Here is a 19,847-nt window from a genome sequence, read left to right as displayed (position 1 = left end):
GCAAGCTAATCATGAAGAAATGAATTTTCATTTCTCACGTCCTTATACTGCTATATCTATTCTATTGCCTGATGAAATTGATCTAATGAATTCGATGTCATATTCTTCACTGCTGAAGTATATGAGTTTGTAAGATGCAATAATTCATATGTAGGATGATCAACCCAAAGCCACTGAGTGGGTCCTCGACAATGGATGTACAAATCACATGACTGGTGACAGGAACTTATTGATGGACACTGCTTTATCTCCATCTCATCTGAAGCATATCACCTATACTGACAAAGGCAAAAGCAAGGTATTGGATCTAGGTAAGGTTGCGATCTCAAAGGATCGACACATGGACAAAGTCATGTTTATCGAGTCCTTAGGATTCAACCTCATGTCTATGTATATGTCAATGCTTTGTGATCTTGATATGGTTGTTGTATTTGGCAAGTATCGTTGTGTTGTGATCATGGAAGCTGGCAATTCCAAAGTCTTCAAAGGCTTTAGGAGAGGAGACTTGTATATTGTTGATTTCTCTAGAGGACCACAAACTACTAAATGTCTACTTGCAAAAGCTTCAGAAGGCTGGCTATGGCATCAATGGCTTGGTCATGGCATGAGGAACTTGCACACGCCCGCGAAGAAGAAGCATGTCATTGGCATCGAGGGTTTCAAATTCCCCAAGGATCATCTATGTGGAGCTTGTGAAGCTGGAAAGATGACCAAGGCCAAGCATCCCTCAAAGACCATCATGACTACCACTCGTCCATTTGAATTGCTTCACATGGATCTCTTTGGCCCTACTCATTATGCCCCATTCACTAATGCTGCATCTTTATATGGCTTTGACATTGTTGATGACTATTGTTGTTACACATGGGTGCATATCATCACTTACAAAACTGAAGTGCAGGAAGTCTTCAAACGATTTTCCTCAGAGGCTTCAACCAACTTTGGTGTGAAGATTAAGAACATCAGAAGTGACAATGGGGCCGAGTTCAAGTATACTAGTCTTGATGACTATCTTGATGAACTTGGTATTACTCATAAGTTATCTACTCCCTATACTCCTCAGCAGAATGGCACCGTGGAGTGCAAGAACAGGACTCTTGTTGAGATGGCTCGCACTATGCTTCATGAATACAAGACGCCTCCTCGCTTCTGGCCTGAGGCAATTGATACCGCGTGCCACATCATCAACAGGGTATATCTTCACAAATTCTTCAAAAAGACCTCATACGAACTCCTCACTGACAAGAAACCCAGTGTGAGTTATTTCAAAGTCTTCGGTGCTAAATGTTGGATTAGAGATCCTCATCACAATTCTAAATTTGCACCGAAAGCACATGATGGTTTTATGCTTGATTACAGAAAGGACTCACACACCTACAAAGTCTTCAACACCTATCACCACAAGGTTGAAACTGTAGATGTGCGGTTCGATGAGACTAACGGCTCGCAAAGAGAGCACCTACCTCCTATGCTAGATGAAATATCACCTGAGGAATCCATTAAGTTCAAGGCTACTGAGGATGTCATTCCTACCGAAGAATCTGCTGAAGAAGTCATTCCAGAACATGAAGAACATCATGCTGGTGCACCTGAGGAAAATGGTCTAAAGAAAAAGCTGAGCCCACTCAACGTCGTCAACCTGCTCATCCTCGCATTGCTAATGAAGTGCAGATTGAGAGAATCATCAACGACATCAAAGCACCAGGTCCTCTCACACGCTCAAAAGCTTCACATTTGTCTAAGTTTTGTGGGAACTTTGCTTTTGTCTCTATCATAGAGCCCACCAAAGTAGATGAGGCATTTCTGGAGCCTGAGTGGATTCAAGCAATGCAAGAGGAATTACATAAATTCAAGCTCAACAATGTCTGGGAACTTGTCAAGCGACCAGACCGACGCAAGCACAATATCATCGACACCAAATGGATCTACTGCAACAAGCAAGATGAAAATGGCCTTGTGGTGAGTAATAAGGCACGGCTAGTAGCTCAAGGCTACACATAGGTTGAAGGAATTGATTTTGATGAAAATTTTGCTCCTGTTGCTAGACTTGAGGCTATTCGCATATTGCTTGCTTATGCTAACCATCATAATATCATGTTATATCAAATGGATGTGAAAAGTGCATTCCTAAATGGTAAGCTTGAGGAAGAAGTATATGTTGCTCAACCCCTAGGTTTTGAAGATCCAAAGCACCCCGACAAAGTCTTCAGACGCAATAAGGCCCTCTATGGCCTCAAGCAGGCCCCTCAGACGTGGTATGATACTTTGAAGGAATTCCTCATGAAGAAAGGCTTCAAGCCCGGTTCACTTGACCCAACTCTTTTCACCAAAACGTATGATGATGAATTATTCGTGTGCCAAATCTATGTTGATGATATTATCTTTGGCTGTACTAACGAATTTGCCTATATGATGAGTGAGGAATATTAAATGCCTATGATGGAAGAATTGAAATTCTTCTTAGGTCTTCAAATTTGTCAACAACGCAACGACATCTTCATATCTCAGGAGAAATACCTCAAGGATGTGTTGAGGAAATTCGACATGCAAGATTGCAAAGGCATCAAAATCCCTATGCCCACAAATGGCCATCTATGCACTAATGAAAATGGTATTGACTTTGATCAAAAGGTATACCGCTCCATGATTGGCTCTTTATTGTATCTATATGCATATAGGCCAGATATTATGCTTAGTGTTTGCATGTGTGCCCGATTTCAAGCTACACCGAAGGAATCACACCATAAGGCTGTGAAGCATATTCTTTGCTATATAGCTCACACACCAACACTTGGATTATGGTATCCCAAGGGCTCGGCTTTTGATCTCATTGGATATTCTGACTCTGACTATGCTGGTCATCGTGTGGACCCCTGATACGTTCATTTTGCATCATGCTTTTATATCGATATTTATTGCATTATGGGCTGTTATTACACATTATGTCACAATACTTATGCCTATTCTCTCTTATTTTACAAGGTTTACATAAAGAGGGAGAATGCCGACAGCTGGAATTCTGGGCTGGAAAAGGAGCAAATATTAGAGACCTATTCTGCACAGCTCCAAAAGTCCTGAAACTTCACGGAAGTTATTTCCAGAATATATAAAAAATACCGAGCGCAAGAAGAACCAGAGGGGGGCCACCCACCAGCCACGAGGGTGGGGGGCGCGCCCTACCCCCTGGGCGCGCCACCTGCCTCGTGGCCCCCCTGGTGGCCCTCCGATGCCCATCTTCTGCTATATGGAGTCTTTCGTCGAGGAAAAAAAATCATAAGCAAGCTTTCAGGACGAGACTCCGCCGCCACGAGGTGGAACCTTGGCGGAACCAATCTAGGGCTCCGGCAGAGCTGTTCTGCCGGGGACACTTCCCTCCGGGAGGGGGAAATCATCACCATCGTCATCACCAACGATCCTCTCATCGGGATGGGGTCAATCTCCATCAACATCTTCACCAACACCATCTCATCTCAAACCCTAGTTCATCTCTTGTATCCAATCTTTGTATCCAAACCTCAAATTTGTACCTGTGGGTTGCTAGTAGTGTTGATTACTCCTTGTAGTTGATGCTAGTTGGTTTACTTGGTGGAAGATCATATGTTCAGATCCATTATGCATATTAATACCCCTCTGATTATGAACATGAATATGCTTTGTGAGTAGTTACGTTTGTTCCTGAGGACATGGGAGAAGTCTTGCTATTAGTAGTCATGTGAATTTGGTATTCGTTCGATATCTTGATGAGATGTATGTTGTCATCCCTCTAGTGGTGTCATGTGAACGTCGACTACATGAAACTTCACCATTGTTTGGGCCTAGAGGGAGGCATTGGGAAGTAATAAGTAGATGATGGGTTGCTAGAGTGACAGAAGCTTAAACCCTAGTTTATGCGTTGCTTTGTCAGGGGCTGATTTGGATCCATATGTTTCATGCTATGGTTAGGTTTACCTTAATACTTCTGTTGTAGTTGCGGATGCTTGCAATGGGGGTTAATCATAAGTGGGATGCTTGTCCAAGTAAGGACAACACCCAAGCACTGGTCCACCCACATATCAAATTATCAAAGTACTGAACGCGAATCATATGAACATGATGAAAACTAGCTTGACGATAATTACCATGTCTCCTCAGGAGCGCTTTACTTCATATAAGAGTTTTTCCAGGCTTGTCCTTTGCTACAAAAAGGATTGGGCTATCTTGCTGCACCTTATTTACTTTTATTACTTGCTACTCGTTACAAATTACCTTATCACAAAACTATCTGTTACCGATAATTTCAGTGCTTGCAGAGAATACCTTACTGAAAACTTCTTATCATTTCCTTCTGCTCCTCGTTGGGTTCGACACTCTTACTTATCGAAAAGGCTACGATAGATCCCCTATACTTGTGGGTCATCAAGACTCTTTTCTGGCACCGTTGCCGGGGAGCGAAGTGCCTTTGGTAGGTGGAATTTGGTAAGGAAAAATTTATATAGTGTGCTGAAATTTACTGTCACTTGTTATTATGGAAAGTAATCCTTTGAGGGGCTTGTTCGGGGTATCTTCACCCCGACCGGTAGAGCAAATAGTTGCTCCTCAACCTACTGAAAATGTTTACTTCGAAATTCCTTCGGGTATGATAGAGAAACTGCTAGCTAATCCTTTTGCAGGAGATGGAACATTACATCCCGACTAATAATTTATCAGTGGGTAATAATTCTTTGCGGAATCAATTCATCTTTATCATTAAGAACAATAGTAATACCTCCCTTCTTAGGGACACAATGGACAGGACTTACCCACTGACTATCAGCAACGGGATAAATTATACCTGCCTCAAGGAGCTTTAATATTTCCTTTCTTACCACTTCTTTCATCTTAGGATTCAGCCGTCGTTGGTGATCAATAACTGGTTTGGCGTCTTTCTCCAAATTTATTTTGTGTTGATATAAGGTGGGACTAATGCCCTTAAGATCATCAAGAGTATATCCAATAGCAACACGGTGCTTCTTTAGAGCTTTCAATAATTTTTCTTCTTCATGCTTTGAAAGGTTAGCACTAATAATAATAGGACATATCTTCTTTTCATCAAGATAACCATATTTAAGAGTATAAGGTGGGACTAATGTATGCGGATGAAGTTTGTGTGTTATTTAAGCTTGCAGGTATGCCCGATGATGTTATCAAGAAGAAGGTTTTCCCTTCATCTTTGAAGGGAGATGCATTGACATGGTATAGGCTATGTGATGATATGGGATCATGGGACTACAAACGGTTGAAAGTGGAATTCCATCAAAAGTTTTATCCTATGCATCTTGTTCATCGTGATCGTAATTATATATATAATTTTTGGCCTCGCGAAGGAGAAAGCATCGCTCAAGCTTGGGGGAGGGTTAAGTCAATGTTATATTCATGCCCCAATCATGAGCTCTCAAGAGAAATGATTATTCAAAAAATTTATGCTTGGCTTTCTGACAACAATCGCTCCATGCTCGATACTTCTTGTACTGGTTCCTTTATGATGAAGACTATTGAATTCAAATGGAATTTATTGGAGAGAATTAAACACAACTCTGAAGATTGGGATCTCGACGAAGGTAAGGAGTTAGGTATAACACCTAAGTTTGATTGTGTTAAATGTTTTATGGTTACCGATGGTTTCCGTAATTTTAGCACTAAATATGGACTTGACTCTGAGATAGTAGCTTCTTTCTGTGAATCCTTTGCTACTCATGTTGATCTCCCTAAGGAGAAGTGGTTAAAATATAATCCTCCCATTGAAACAAAAGTAGTTGCACCTATTAAATTTGAAGAAAAAATTATCACTTATGATGATCCTGTTGTTCCCACTGCTTATGTTGAGAAACCACCTTTCCCTGTTAGAATAAAGGATCATGCTAAAGCTTCAACTGTGGTTCGTAAAAGTAATATTAGAACTTATACACCTCCTGAGCAAGTTAAAGTTGAACCTAATATTGCTATTGTTAAAGATCTCTTGGCTGATAATGTTGATGGGCATGTTATTTATTTCTGTGATGAGACTGCTAGAATTGCTAAACCTGGTGCTAAAGATAAACATAGACCTGTGGTAGGCATGCCTGTTATTTCTGTTAAAATAGGAGATCATTGTTATCATGGCTTGTGTGATATGGGTGCTAGTGCTAGTGCAATACCTATTTCCTTTCACAAAGAAATTATGCATGATATTGCACCAGCTGAGATAGAAGATATCGATGTTACCATTAAGCTTGCTAATAGAGATACTATTTCACCAATTGGGATTGTTAGAGACGTTGAAGTCTTGTGTGGGAAGGCTAAATATCCTGCAGATTTCCTTATTCTTGGTTCCCCTCAAGATAACTTTTGTCCCATTATATTTGGTAGACCCTTCTTGAATATTCTTAATGCTAAGATAGATTGCAAGAAGGATGTTGTTACTATTGGTTTGGGTGATATGTCTCATAAGTTTAACTTCTCTAAATTTTGTAGACAACCCCGTAATGAAGAATTGCCTAGTAAAGATGAAATTATTGGTCTTGCTTCTATTGCTGTGCCTCCTAATGATCCTTTAGAGCAATATTTGATAGACCATGAAAATGATATGTTTATGAATGAAAGAAGGGAAATAGATGAAGTATTCTTTAAACAAGGACCTATTCTTAAACACAACTTGCCTGTTGAAATCCTAGGGGATCCTCCTCCAACCAAGGGTGATCTCGTGTCTGAGCTTAAACCATTACCTGATACTCTTAAATATTCTTATCTTGATGAAAAGAAGATATGTCCTGTTATTATTAGTGCTAACCTTTCAAAGCATGAAGAAGAAAAATTATTGAAAGCTCTGAAGAAGCACCGTGTTGCTATTGGATATACTCTTGATGATCTTAAGGGCATTAGTCCCACCTTATATCAACACAAAATAAATTTGGAGAAAGACGCCAAACCAGTTATTGATCACCAACGACGGCTGAATCCTAAGATGAAAGAAGTGGTAAGAAAGGAAATATTAAAGCTCCTTGAGGCGGTATAATTTATCCCGTTGCTGATAGTCAGTGGGTAAGTCCTGTCCATTGTGTCCCTAAGAAGGGAGGTATTACTATTGTTCCTAATGATAAAGATGAATTGATTCCGCAAAGAATTATTACAGGTTATAGGATGGTAATTGATTTCCGCAAATTAAATAAGGCTACTAAAAAAGATCATTACCCCTTACCTTTTGTTGATCAAATGCTATAAAGATTATCTAAAAATACACATTTTTGCTTTCCAGATGGTTACTCTGGTTTCTCTCAAATACCTGTGTCAGCTGATGATCAAGCAAAGACCACTTTTACTTGCCCTTTCGGTACTTTTGGTTATAGACGTATGCCTTTTGGTTTATGTAATGCACCTTCTACCTTTCAAAGATGCATGATGGCTATAGTTTCTGACTTTTGTGAAAAGATATGTGAGGTTTTCATGGACGATTTCTCCATTTATGGATCCTCTTTTGATGATTGCTTGAGCAACCTTGATCGAGTTTTGCAGAGATGTGAAGAAACTAATCTTGTTCTGAATTGGGAGAGATGCCACTTTATGGTTAATGAAGGTATTGTCTTGGGGCATAAAATTTCTAAAAGAGGCATTGAAGTTGATAAAGCTAAAGTTGATGCAATTGAAAAGATGCCATGTCCCAAGGACATTAAAGGTATAAGAAGCTTCCTCGGTCACGCCGGTTTTTATAGGAGGTTCATTAAGGACTTCTCAAAAATTTCTCGGCCTTTGACTAATCTATTACAAAAAGATATTCCTTTTTTCTTTGATGATGATTGCATAGAAGCATTTGAAATACTTAAGAAAGCATTGATTTCTGCACCTATTGTTTAGCCACCTGATTGGAATTTACCCTTTGAAATTATGTGTGATGCTAGTGATTATGCTATAGGTGCTGTTCTAGGGCAAAGAGTTGATAAGAAATTGGATGTTATTCAATATGCTAGTAAAACTCTAGACAATGCCCAGAGAAATTATGCTACTACTGAAAAAGAATTTTTAGCAGTTGTTTTTGCTTGTGATAAGTTCAGACCTTATATTGTTGATTCTAAAGTAACTATTCACACTGATCATGCTGCTATTAAATACCTTATGGAAAAGAAAGATGCTAAACCTAGACTTATTAGATGGGTTCTCTTGCTACAAGAATTTGATTTGCATATTATTGATAGAAAGGGAGCTGAGAACCCCGTTGCAGACAACTTGTCTAGGTTAGAAAATGTTCTTGATGACCCACTACCTATTGATGATAGCTTTCCTAATGAACAATTAAATGTCATAAATGCTTCTCAAACTGCTCCATAGTATGCTGATTATGCTAATTATATTGTTGCTAAATTTATACCACCTAGTTTCACATACCAGCAAAAGAAAAGGTTCTTCTATGATTTGAGACATTACTTTTGGGATGACCCACATCTTTATAAAGAAGGAGTAGATGGTATTATTAGACGTTGTGTACTTGAGCATGAACAGGAACAGATCGTACGCAAGTGTCCTCCGAGGCTTATGGAGGACACCATGCCGGAGATAGAACTGCACATAAGGTATTGCAATCCGGTTTTTATTGGCCTACTCTCTTCAATGATGCCCGTAAGTTTGTCTTGTCTTGTGATGAATGTCAAAGAATTGGTAATATTAGTAGACGTCAAGAAATGACTATGAATTATTCACTTGTTATTGAACCATATGATGTTTGGGGCTTTGATTATATGGGACCTTTTCCTTCCTCTAATGGGTATACACATATTTTAGTTGTTGTTGATTACGTTACTAAGTGGGTAGAAGCTATTCCAACTAGTAGTGCTGATCATAACACCTCTATTAAGATGCTTAAAGAAGTTATTTTCCCGAGGTTTGGAGTCCCTAGATATTTAATGACTGATGGTGGTTCACATTTTATTCATGGTGCCTTTCGTAAAATGCTTGCTAAGAATGATGTTAATCATAGAATTGCATCTCCTTATCACCCATAGTCTAGTGGTCAAGTAGAATTGAGTAACACAGAGATCAAATTAATTTTGCAAAAGACTGTTAATAGATCTAGAAAGAATTGGTCCAAGAAACTTGATGATGCATTATGGGCCTATAGAACTATATACAAAAATCCTATGGGTATGTCTCCGTATAAAATGGTTTATGGTAAAGCATGTCACTTACCTCTTGAATTAGAACATAAGGCATATTGGGCTATTAAAGAGCTCAACTATGACTTCAAACTTGCTGGTGAGAAGAGGTTATTTGACATTAGCTCACTTGATGAATGGACAACCCAAGCCTATGAAAATGCCAAATTGTTTAAAGAAAAAGTTAAAAGATGGCATGATACAAGGATACAAAAGCGGAGTTCAATGTAGGTGATTATGTATTGTTATACAACTCTCGTTTAAATTTTTTTGCAGGAGAACTTCTCTCTAAATGGGAAGGTCGTTACGTTATCGAGGAGGTCTATCATTCCGGTGCCATAAAAATCAACAACTTCGAAGGCACAAATCTGAGGGCGGTGAACGGTCAAAGAATCAAACATTATATCTCAGGTAATCCTATAAATGTTGAAACTAATATCATTGAAACCGTAACCGCGGAGGAATACATAAGGGACACTTTCCAGAATGTTTCAGACTCTGAAAAGGAATACGTATGTGGTACGGTAAGTAAACCGACTCCAAAATAGTTCTAATGGCAATTTTTCTCCGTTTTGGAATATTTAGAAAAATAGGAAAATAAGAAGCAGTACGGGAAGGACACGAGGCTTCCACGAGGGTGGGAGGCGTGCTCTATCCCCTGGGCGCGCCCCCTGCCTCGTGGGCACCTCGTGTGCTCTCCGGACTTCGTTTTCTTTCACGATACTTCTTTTGGTCGGTAAAAATTCATTATATAATATCCCGAAGGTTTTGACCACCGTATCACGCAAAAATCTCCTGTTCTTGTTTCGAGCTGTTTTCTGCCAGGGTTGTCAAGGCCAAACATCATGTCGTCTCCCTCCTCCTCCAACAATGAGGGCAACGATGCTTGGCTAATGAAGATAGAGCTGAAGAGAGAAGAGCCCAGAGAGATCAACAACGATGGAGGGATCAAGAAGGCCATGGAGGACCAAGTTCCGGCAGCAGAAGACATCCTTCAACTTGATCACAATCTTCTTACCCCAACTGAGATCAAAGCTTTCAAGATGATTGAGTTAGCCCGTATACAAAACAAGTATCTCACACGTGAAAATATTTTGTTGAAGGAGCATATCATCGCACTCAAGGGCATTATCCGCAAGTTGGAGGACCTCCTATGCTCGATGTGCGACTATCCATCATCAACAACTCCACCTTCTTCACCAACAAAGAAGAACTGAGTATCTGGTATGGGCACTCCCCTTGGCAACTGCCAAGCTTGGGGGAGTGCCCCGGTATCGTATCACCATCATTTTTATCTTTACCGTTTTTCTTAGTTCGATCCTTTTGATAATATCTTGATCTAGTAGAATAAAGTTTTAGTATGATCTAGTTGTGAGTTTTGCTTTATGATCCTTATATGTAATCGAGTCAGGGAGCTATATATAATAAAGATTAGTGTTGAGTCAAGGGCTTTATTATTTTGCTATGATCTTGAGGGAATAAAATAAAAGAGAAGAAATAAAAAATAAACAAAGAGATCATATGGATCTTATGGAAAGTAATGAGCTCACATATAAAGAGTATGACGAATAAAAGTTGTTGAGAGTTGACAAACATAGTTTTGGTCATCGTAGCAATTAATAGGAAGTAATAAAGAAAGAGAGGTTCACATATAAATATACTATCTTGGACATCTTTTATGATTTTGAGCACTCATTAAAGTATGACATGCTAAGAGTTGACGTTCGACAAGGAAGACAACGTAATGGGTTATGTTTTCTTACATCTGAGATAAATTATATTGTCATGGATCATCCAACATGTTGAGCTTGCCTTTCCCTCTCATGCTAGCCAATTTCTTTGCACCAAGTAGAGATACTACTTGTGCTTCCAAATATCCCTAAACCCGGTTTTGCCATGAGAGTCCACCATATCTACCTATGGATTGAGTAAGATCCTTCAAGTAAGTTGCCATAGGTGCAAGCAATAAAAATTGATCTCTAAATATGTATGACTTATTAGTGTGGGAGAAAATAAGCTTTATACGATCTTTTGATGTGGAAGAAATAAAAGCGACGGACTGCATAATAAAGGTCCATATCACAAGTGGCAATATAAAGTGATGTTCTTTTGCACTAAGATTTTGTGCATCCAACCATAAAAGCGCATGACAACCTCTGCTTCCCTCTGTGAAGGGCCTATCTTTTACTTTTATCTTCTACCTTACATAAGAGTCATGGTGATCTCCACCTTTCCTTTTTACATTTTATCCTTTGGCAAGCACAATATGTTGGAAAGATCCTAATATATATAGCTAATTGGATGTGAGTCTTCGTGAACTATTATTGTTGACATTACCCTTGAGGTAAAACGTTGGGAGGCAAAACTATAAGCCCCTATCTTTCTTTGTGTCCGATTAAAACTTCATACCCATAAAAATTGCGTGAGTGTTAGCAATTGTGAAAGACTAAAAGATAGTTGAGTATGTGGACTTGCTGAAAAGCTCTTATATTGACTCTTTCCTATGTTATGATAAATTGCAATTGCCTCAATGACTGAGATTAGAGTTTGTTGGTTCTCAATGAAGTTTATGATTCATACTTGAAATTGTGATTGAATTGTTACTTTAGCATAAGAGATCATATGACAAAATATATATATATATATATATGTTGCTGTTCTAAGAATGATCATGATGCCCTCATGTCCGTATTTTATTTTTATCAACACCTCTATCTCTAAACATGTGGACATATTTTTTGATTTCGGCTTTCACTTGAGGACAAGCGAGGTCTAAGCTTGGGAGAGTTGATACGTCCATTTTAAATCATGCTTTTATATCAATATTTATTGCATTATCGGCTGTTATTACACATTATGTCACAATACTTATGCCTATTCTCTCTTATTTTACATGGTTTACATAAAGAGGGAGAATGCCGGCAGCTGGAATTCTTGGCTGGAAAAGGAGCAAATATTATAGACCTATTCTGCACAGCTCCAAAAGTCCTGAAACTTCACGGAAGTTATTTCTAGAATATATAAAAAATACTGAGCGCAAGAAGTACCAGAGGGGGGCCACCCACCAGCCACGAGGGTGGGGGCGCGCCCTACCCCCCTGGGCGCCCCTTGCCTCGTGGGCCCCCTGGTGGCCCTCCGATGCACATCTTCTGCTATATGGAGTCTTTCGTCAAGGAAAAAATCATAAGCAAGCTTTCGGGACGAGACTCCGCCGCCACAGGGCGGAACCTTGGCGGAACCAATCTAGGGCTCCGGCAGAGCTGTTCTATCGGGGACACTTCCCTCCGGGAGGGGGAAATCATCACCATCATCATCACCAACGATCCTCTCATCGGGAGGGGGTCAATCTCCAACAACATCTTCACCAACACCATCTCATCTCAAACCCTAGTTTAGTTCTTGTATCCAATCTTTGTATCCAAACCTCAGATTGGTACCTGTGGGTTGCTAGTAGTGTTGATTACTCCTTGTAGTTGATGCTAGCTGGTTTACTTGGTGGAAGATCATATGTTCAGATCCATTATGCATATTAATACCCCTCTGATTATGAAAATGAATATGCTTTGTGAGTAGTTACGTTTGTTCCTGAGGACATGGGAGAAGTCTTGCTATTTGTAGTCATGTGAATTTGGTATTCGTTCGATATTTTGATGAGATGTATGTTGTCATACCTCTAGTGGTGTCATGGGAACGTCGACTACATGACACTTCACCATTTTTTGGGCCTAGAGGGAGGCATTGGGAAGTAATAATTAGATGATGGGTTGCTAGAGTGACAGAAGCTTAAACCCTAGTTTATGCATTGCTTCATAAGGGGCTGATTTGGATCCATATGTTTCATGCTATGGTTAGGTTTACCTTAATACTTCTGTTGTAGTTGTGGATGCTTGCAATGGGGGTTAATCATAAGTGGGATGCTTGTCCAATTAAGGACAGCACCCAAGCACCGGTCCACCCACATATCAAATTATCAAAGTACCGAACGCGAATCATATGAACGTGATGAAAACTAGCTTGACGATAATTCCCATGTGTCCACGGGAGCGCTTTACTTCATATAAGAGTTTGTCCAGGCTTGTCCTTTGCTACAAAAAGGATTGGGCCATCTTGCTGCACCTTATTTACTTTTATTACTTGATACTCGTTACAAATTACCTTATCACAAAACTATCTGTTACCGATAATTTCAGTGCTTGCAGAGAATACCTTACTGAAAACTGCTTATCATTTCCTTCTGCTCCTCGCTGGGTTCGACACTCTTACTTATCGATAAGGCTAGGATAGATCCCCTATACTTGTGGGTCATCAACCCCAAGTCAACATCAGGCACATGCCATTTCCTCGGACGATCCTTAGTATGTTGTTCCTTGAAGAAGCAGAACTGCGTATCACTCTCTACTGCTGAAGCTGAGTACATTGCTGTTGGTTCATGTTGTGTTCAATTGCTATGGATGAAGCAAACCCTCAAGGACTACGACATCAATGTGAAGAATGTGCCACTCTACTGTGACAATGAGAGTGCCATCAAGATTGCTCATAACCCATTTCAGCACTTGAAGACAAAGCACATCCAGATTTGTCATCATTTTCTTTGAGATCATGTGTTGAAGGGCGACATCTCTATCGAGCACGTGACGACTGAAGAACAGCTAGCTGATATCTTCACAAAGCCCTTGGATGAGAAGATATTTAGCAAGTTGTAGTGTGAGCTAAATATCTTAGAATCTTCAAATGTTCTTTGAAGATGACACATATCCTAACACTTATGTAAATTGATGAGTTAGATGTGCAACACACGAAGTAACGTTTTTCTTCAATCAATGAAGACTAACCCTCTAAGTGTGAAGAACTTAACGAAGAATTTGATCCTCAGAGCCCTACGATAATTGTATGCGGCGTCTAAAATCATCATTCTTATACGGTGGGTCACACCACCAACAAAAGTTGAAAAATCTTCAATTTGAGTTTTTCTTCAGTTTTGAAATTCCTCAGTTGTTCAAATTCTTCAACTTTGCATAATCTTCACTCTTTCCGACCGTGTTCTTCATTGGCTATATTTATATGAGTTTTAGTCCTCTACAACATTCACTTATTGCTAATTCTTCAAGTTGATTTTTCTGCTAAGTGAATGTGCTCGGACCCTTCCCCCTCTATGCTAAACTCAACCCAGTTTGTTCACAAATTTTTCACGTGCGTTCTATTTGAAAGCCGTTCAAAATCTTCACTGTGTCCTTGTCAGCTGAAGAATTTGCGAACGGAACATTAAAATTTCCATATCTCAATTTTCGGCTTTTGCCGCTCAAACCGTTCCACATCCCACAATATGATTATTCTATTCACCCACGATCTCACATGATCTCCACCTCACTGTACGTGGGTGACACATGTCGCTAGGATGAGAAGGGTCGGGCGCACATTCGTCCAATTTCCTCGGGCGAGCGATTTTTCACCTCGACTATAAATACCCCTCACCCTACTCAAACTACATTTACCCCGCTCGACCTCACTCCCCTCGCTCGAGCTCTCATACCTAGCGCCGCCGCTGCTTCCATCGTCACCGGTGAGGAAGAGCTTCACTGCCTCGACCTCGTCGCCGTCGTACTCGCACGGGCCGCGGAAATCTTCACTCCACCGCCGCTGTAGCTGTCTTCCGCCACCAAGTTAGGGCGTGGAAGATCTGAATGGACAAACTTCCCATCTACACCTCCCATTTCGTCATGTTCTTCGACAGGGGTAAATAAAATCTATTTTTACTGCCCTTGTTGATTCTGATGATTTTCACAAAATCTTCAAAAGATGTTGTAAGGGCATATTTATCCCTACGGTGTTTTGGTGATTGATGACAATGCATTTGCGGACTAATCGGGTGCTTTGAGTTCTTTCAGATATTCATCTTTCGGCACGAAACGATTATTTCCCTTCGGCACTCTACTCAAGACGGTGTAGCTTCTTTCGTGACTTTGTTGGTGGACTAAGTTTCGTAGTAGTCACCGTACTATCAAGAGGGGATCTGCTTCGGTATGGTTTGGGTGGAATCAACACGTACATGTTCTTCTCACACCCACCGTTTCTTTCCGTCTCTCTGGAGCTTCTCTTTTCTTCCCTTTTTGTGTCTTTTCCTGGACCCAGCGGTAGTACCGCGGGCCACAGCAGTAGTACCGCTGAGGCTCACTAAGCGGCAGTACCGCTCCTCGGAGCGGTAGTACCGCTCCTCGGAGCGGTAGTACCGCTTTATGGCCTCAGCTGTAGTACCGCTGCGGCTCCGTGCTCCTACCGCCTCGACTCGAGTGCGCATTTTTCTCGTGTCGGGTTTTACGGCACTAGCTATAGTATAGCGGTAGTACGGCTGAAGCTCAGTAAGCGGTAGTACCGCTCCTCGGAGCGGTAGTACCGCTGGTTGGCCTCAGCCGTAGTACCGTTGTAGCTCCATGCTCGTACCGCCTCGACTCGAGTGCGCATTTTCTCGTGTCGGGTTTTACGGTACTAGCTGCGGTAGTAGTTGCGGTAGTGCTGCTTGTGAGCGGTAGTACCGCCCTGCCTCCGCGGTAGTACCGCTCTGGGTCCCAGCCCCAGCCCCTTCTCTTCCAGCGCGGCAGTACCGCTGAGGGGGAGCGGTAGTACCGCCCTGCCCCGCGGTAGTACCGCTCTCTGCGGGGCTGAATGGGGGGGTAACGGTTGGATTGTTCCCCCCACTATAAAAGGGTGTCTTCTTCCCCCCTTTGACCTACCTCTTCCACCATTAAAGCTCCATTATTGCTCCAAGCTCCATTTTCGCCCGGTCTCACTCCCTAGCCAACCAAACTTGTTGATTTGCTCAGGAGTGGTTGAGAAGGCCCCGATCTACACTTCCACCGAGAGATTTTTGATTCCCCCACTCATCCTTAGTGGATCTTGTTACTCTTGGGTGTTTGAGCACCCTAGACGGTTGAGGTCACCTCGGAGCCATATTCCATTGTGGTGAAGCTTCGTGGTCTTGTTGGGAGCCTCCAATTAAGTTGTGGAGTTTGCCCCAACCTTGTTTGTAAAGGTTCGGTCGCCGCCTTCAAGGGCACCAATAGTGGAATCACGGCATCTCGCATTGTGTGAGGGCGTGAGGAGAATACGGTGGCCCTAGTGGCTTCTTGGGGAGCATTGTGCCTCCACACCGCTCCAACGGAGACGTACTTCCCTTCAAAAGGAAGGAACTTCGGTAACACATCCTCGTCTTCACCGGATCCACTCTTGGTTATCTCTTACCTTCACTTGTGCAAGCTCTTTAGTGTTTGTTCCCTTGCTTGCTTGTGTGCTTGTTGTTGTTACATCATATAGGTTGTTCACCTAGCTGCACATCTAGACAACCTACTTTGATGCAAAGTTTAATTTGGTAAAGATAAGCTAAAAATTGGTAGTTGCCTATTCACCCCCCCCCCTCTAGTCAACCATATCGATCCTTTCAATTGGTATCAGAGCCTCGTCTCTTTATTAAGGACTTTACCGTCCAAAGAGTATGGTTGATACCGTAGACGGAGCGGAGGAACACTCCGGTGTGAATCCTATCTCGTGTACGGGCGATGGGGGAACTTTGGTCTCTCGTGAGGAGTTCAATGTAGCCTTGGAGACATTGAAAACCTCCATGACGACCGAAGTTGAAAACATGTTTACTAAATTTCTTGAGGGGCTTAAACTATCCACCGCACCGTTGAAAGTGGGGGATCCCACCAACAAAGTGTCGGATGCTATCCCCGACAAGGGGGAAGCTAGTAGTGAAAAGGCTCCTTCTTCTAGTGGCAAGAATGGCACCGGCATCTTTGCCCATGTGGAACCACCACTTGTGTATGGTGGACCGGTTCCTTCTACTCATTTGAATCATGCCGGTCCTCCTCCTAAGATTGTGAAAAATGAGGATTTTGATTCTTGGTTTTACCGCTTTAAACGTCATTTAAATCATGTGAACACTAACCTTTGGAGAATCATTGAAGAAGGTTTCTACCCACATGATCCAAGCAACTTCACTCCTCGAGAAGCCGCGGACAATCAATTCAATGAGAATGCTCTCTTCATCATTCAAGATGCAATTCCACCCGAAGACCTACCTCATCTTCGTCCCTTCGCCTTGGCCAAAGATGCATGGCATTGTGTCGTGTCTCTCTACCGGGGAAGCGCAAGCATTCAACGCTCCAACTATGAAGTGGTACAAGATGAGGCCGATGAGTTTGCAATGAAGGAAGATGAAGAACCTCGTGAGCTTTATCGAAGAGTCACCAAACTCGCGGTCTCACTACGAGATCACGGGAGCAAGGACACGGATGACAATTGGATCAAGCGCAAATTCCTCAAGGCAATGATGCCCTACCACAAGGCCATGTCCTCCGTCATCCGCCAAAGACCGGACTTCCACACTTTGACCTCAAGCGAGGTGTTGGATGAGTTTGTGGCCATGAACATTTTGGACAAGACCGCCGACAATGCGGTGCTCCGTTCTCAACGGGGAAAGAAGCCTAACCTTGCTTTGAAGGCCAAGCTCACCGTGGAAGAAGAAGAAGAGGAAGAGGAGGAGAGCAACCCCGAAGATACAAAGTATGCATATCATGAACACATGGCACTTGCTTCAAGGCAATTTTGGAGCAAGAAAAACTCGAGGAACAACTTTAGCAAAAACACCTCGAGTGGCACGAGGGGCAAGCAACGTGTAAGGACTTGCTACAATTGCGGCAACGTGAGTCATTTCGTTGCGGAATGCCCGTATGAGAAGAGGGAAGACAATGGTGGCAAACTCATTCGAAAGGACAAGGCCAAGTCGTTCCCCAACAAGAACAACTTCACCAAGAAGACTCCTCCCAAGGCCTTGGTTGTGCAAGAAGAGTACAATGAGGATGATGACGATGATGAAGATGATGAGTCGGTTGCCATGGCCTCCGTCGCCATTGCCACAACGTCACGAGTGTCCCTCTTCGACTCACCCAACGAGAGCATCAACGCCAAGTGCCTCATGGCGAAAGCCACCAACAAGGTAACCTCCAACATCAAAACTACCATCATTAATCATCCTTCCCCATCGGAGAGCATTAATGAAGTTGAGGGAGTTAATGTGGAGGCTAACGAGTTTGAGGCCTTTATGGGCAAACTCAAGGGAAAATCCAAGAAGCACTTTGTTGCTCTCTTGGAACAACTTGGCGAGGCCAATGACATGATCGAGGCTCACGAAGACACCATCTCAAAGATGGAAGGGCATAGTCGTGACTATGCCGATGAGATTTCGGACCTTTCCAATGCTCTTGAGGAAGAGCGTGGTCTTCGTTTGGCTCTTGAGGAGTCATACAACGTTGATCATGCTAAGTTAGAGAAAGATTATGATCATGCCCTCGTTGTTTCTCGTGTGCTAAATTCCGAGAAGGCCAAACTCGGAGTTGATCTTGCTAGACTCAAAGAGGAGTTTGATATACTTGACAAGGCCCATAAGGCCTTGAAGGGTATTCACGCTAGTCTCAAGGAGTCTCATGATCAACACCAAGTGAAGCTAACTAAGGAGAAAGCAACTTTTCCTCATATGGTTTTAATTGATAATGCAAATGCTACTAACCCGTGTTGTGAGCATATACATCTTGTTGAGGAAAATGCTAAGTTGAAGGAGCAACTTGAGAGAGGCCTTGCGAATTGCATACAAGGCAAGAAGAACCTCAATGATCTCTTGATCAACCAAAAGGGAGGTGTGGCGAAGGAAGGGGTTGGGTACGTCTCCGACTCCAAAAACAAGAAGAAGAATGACAAGACCAAACGACCTCCTCCCCTCATGCAAACCTTTGTGAGGGCGGGAGAAAGTGTCCCTGAGGAGAAGAAGAAGAACAAAGTCAAGAAGGGCAATGTCACCTCACCCAACAAAGCCGGCGATTTTAATCCTTCTTATGTGTTGTGCCGTGCTAGTGATGGGCATGTTTATGCCAAATTTGTTGGTTCTCTTCATGAGCACGTTTAATGGTCTATTTGGGTTCCTAAGACCCTTGTTACTAACATCAAAGGACCCATTACAAAATGGGTACCTAAAACCAAGCATTGATCTCTTGCAGGTGTTTGCTTCCGGTGGTGGATCATGGTTGCTCGATAGCGGAGCTACAAATCATATGACCGGAAGCAAGGACTTGGTGGTGGATGTGCACAAGGTTCCATATATGCCCACCAATGTCGAGTGGGGTGACGCCTCATCTTCTAAGGTATTGGGACTTGGCAAGGTGGTCATCTCTCATGATCTCACGATCGAGAAGGTCATGCTTGTTGAGTCCCTTGCATACAATTTACTTTCCATTCGTCAGCTTGCAATCATGGGCTTTGCCACTTTCTTTGATATCGATACCGTGGCCCTCTTGTGGAGCAAGACTCTTAAAGTAGCCTTTGTTGGGCATGTCGAGAACGGTCTATATGTGATTAACTTTTCGGAGCGACCCACTAAGACCGCGACATGCCTAATGGCTAAAGTTGATGTGGGATGGCTTTGGCATCGCCATTTAGCCCATGTCAATATGAGATCTTTGCAAAGTCTCCTAAAGGGGGACCATGTCCGTGGACTAACGAATGTTAGTTTTGCTAAAGATCGTGCTTGAAGTGCCTGTATCGAAGGAAACCTACATGAGAAGGCTCACCCTCCCACGACTATCATTTATTCAAAGAGGCCTTTGGAGCTCCTTCACATGGATCTCTTTGGGCCTCCATCCTTCGATAGTCTTGGAGGTAGAAAGT

This window comes from Triticum urartu, chromosome 7A (assembly GCF_056163025.1).
Source record: "Triticum urartu cultivar PI428250 chromosome 7A, HENAU_Tu73, whole genome shotgun sequence".
NCBI classification, from domain to species: Eukaryota; Viridiplantae; Streptophyta; class Magnoliopsida; order Poales; family Poaceae; genus Triticum; species Triticum urartu.
Note: the sequence above shows the minus strand (reverse complement) of the source record.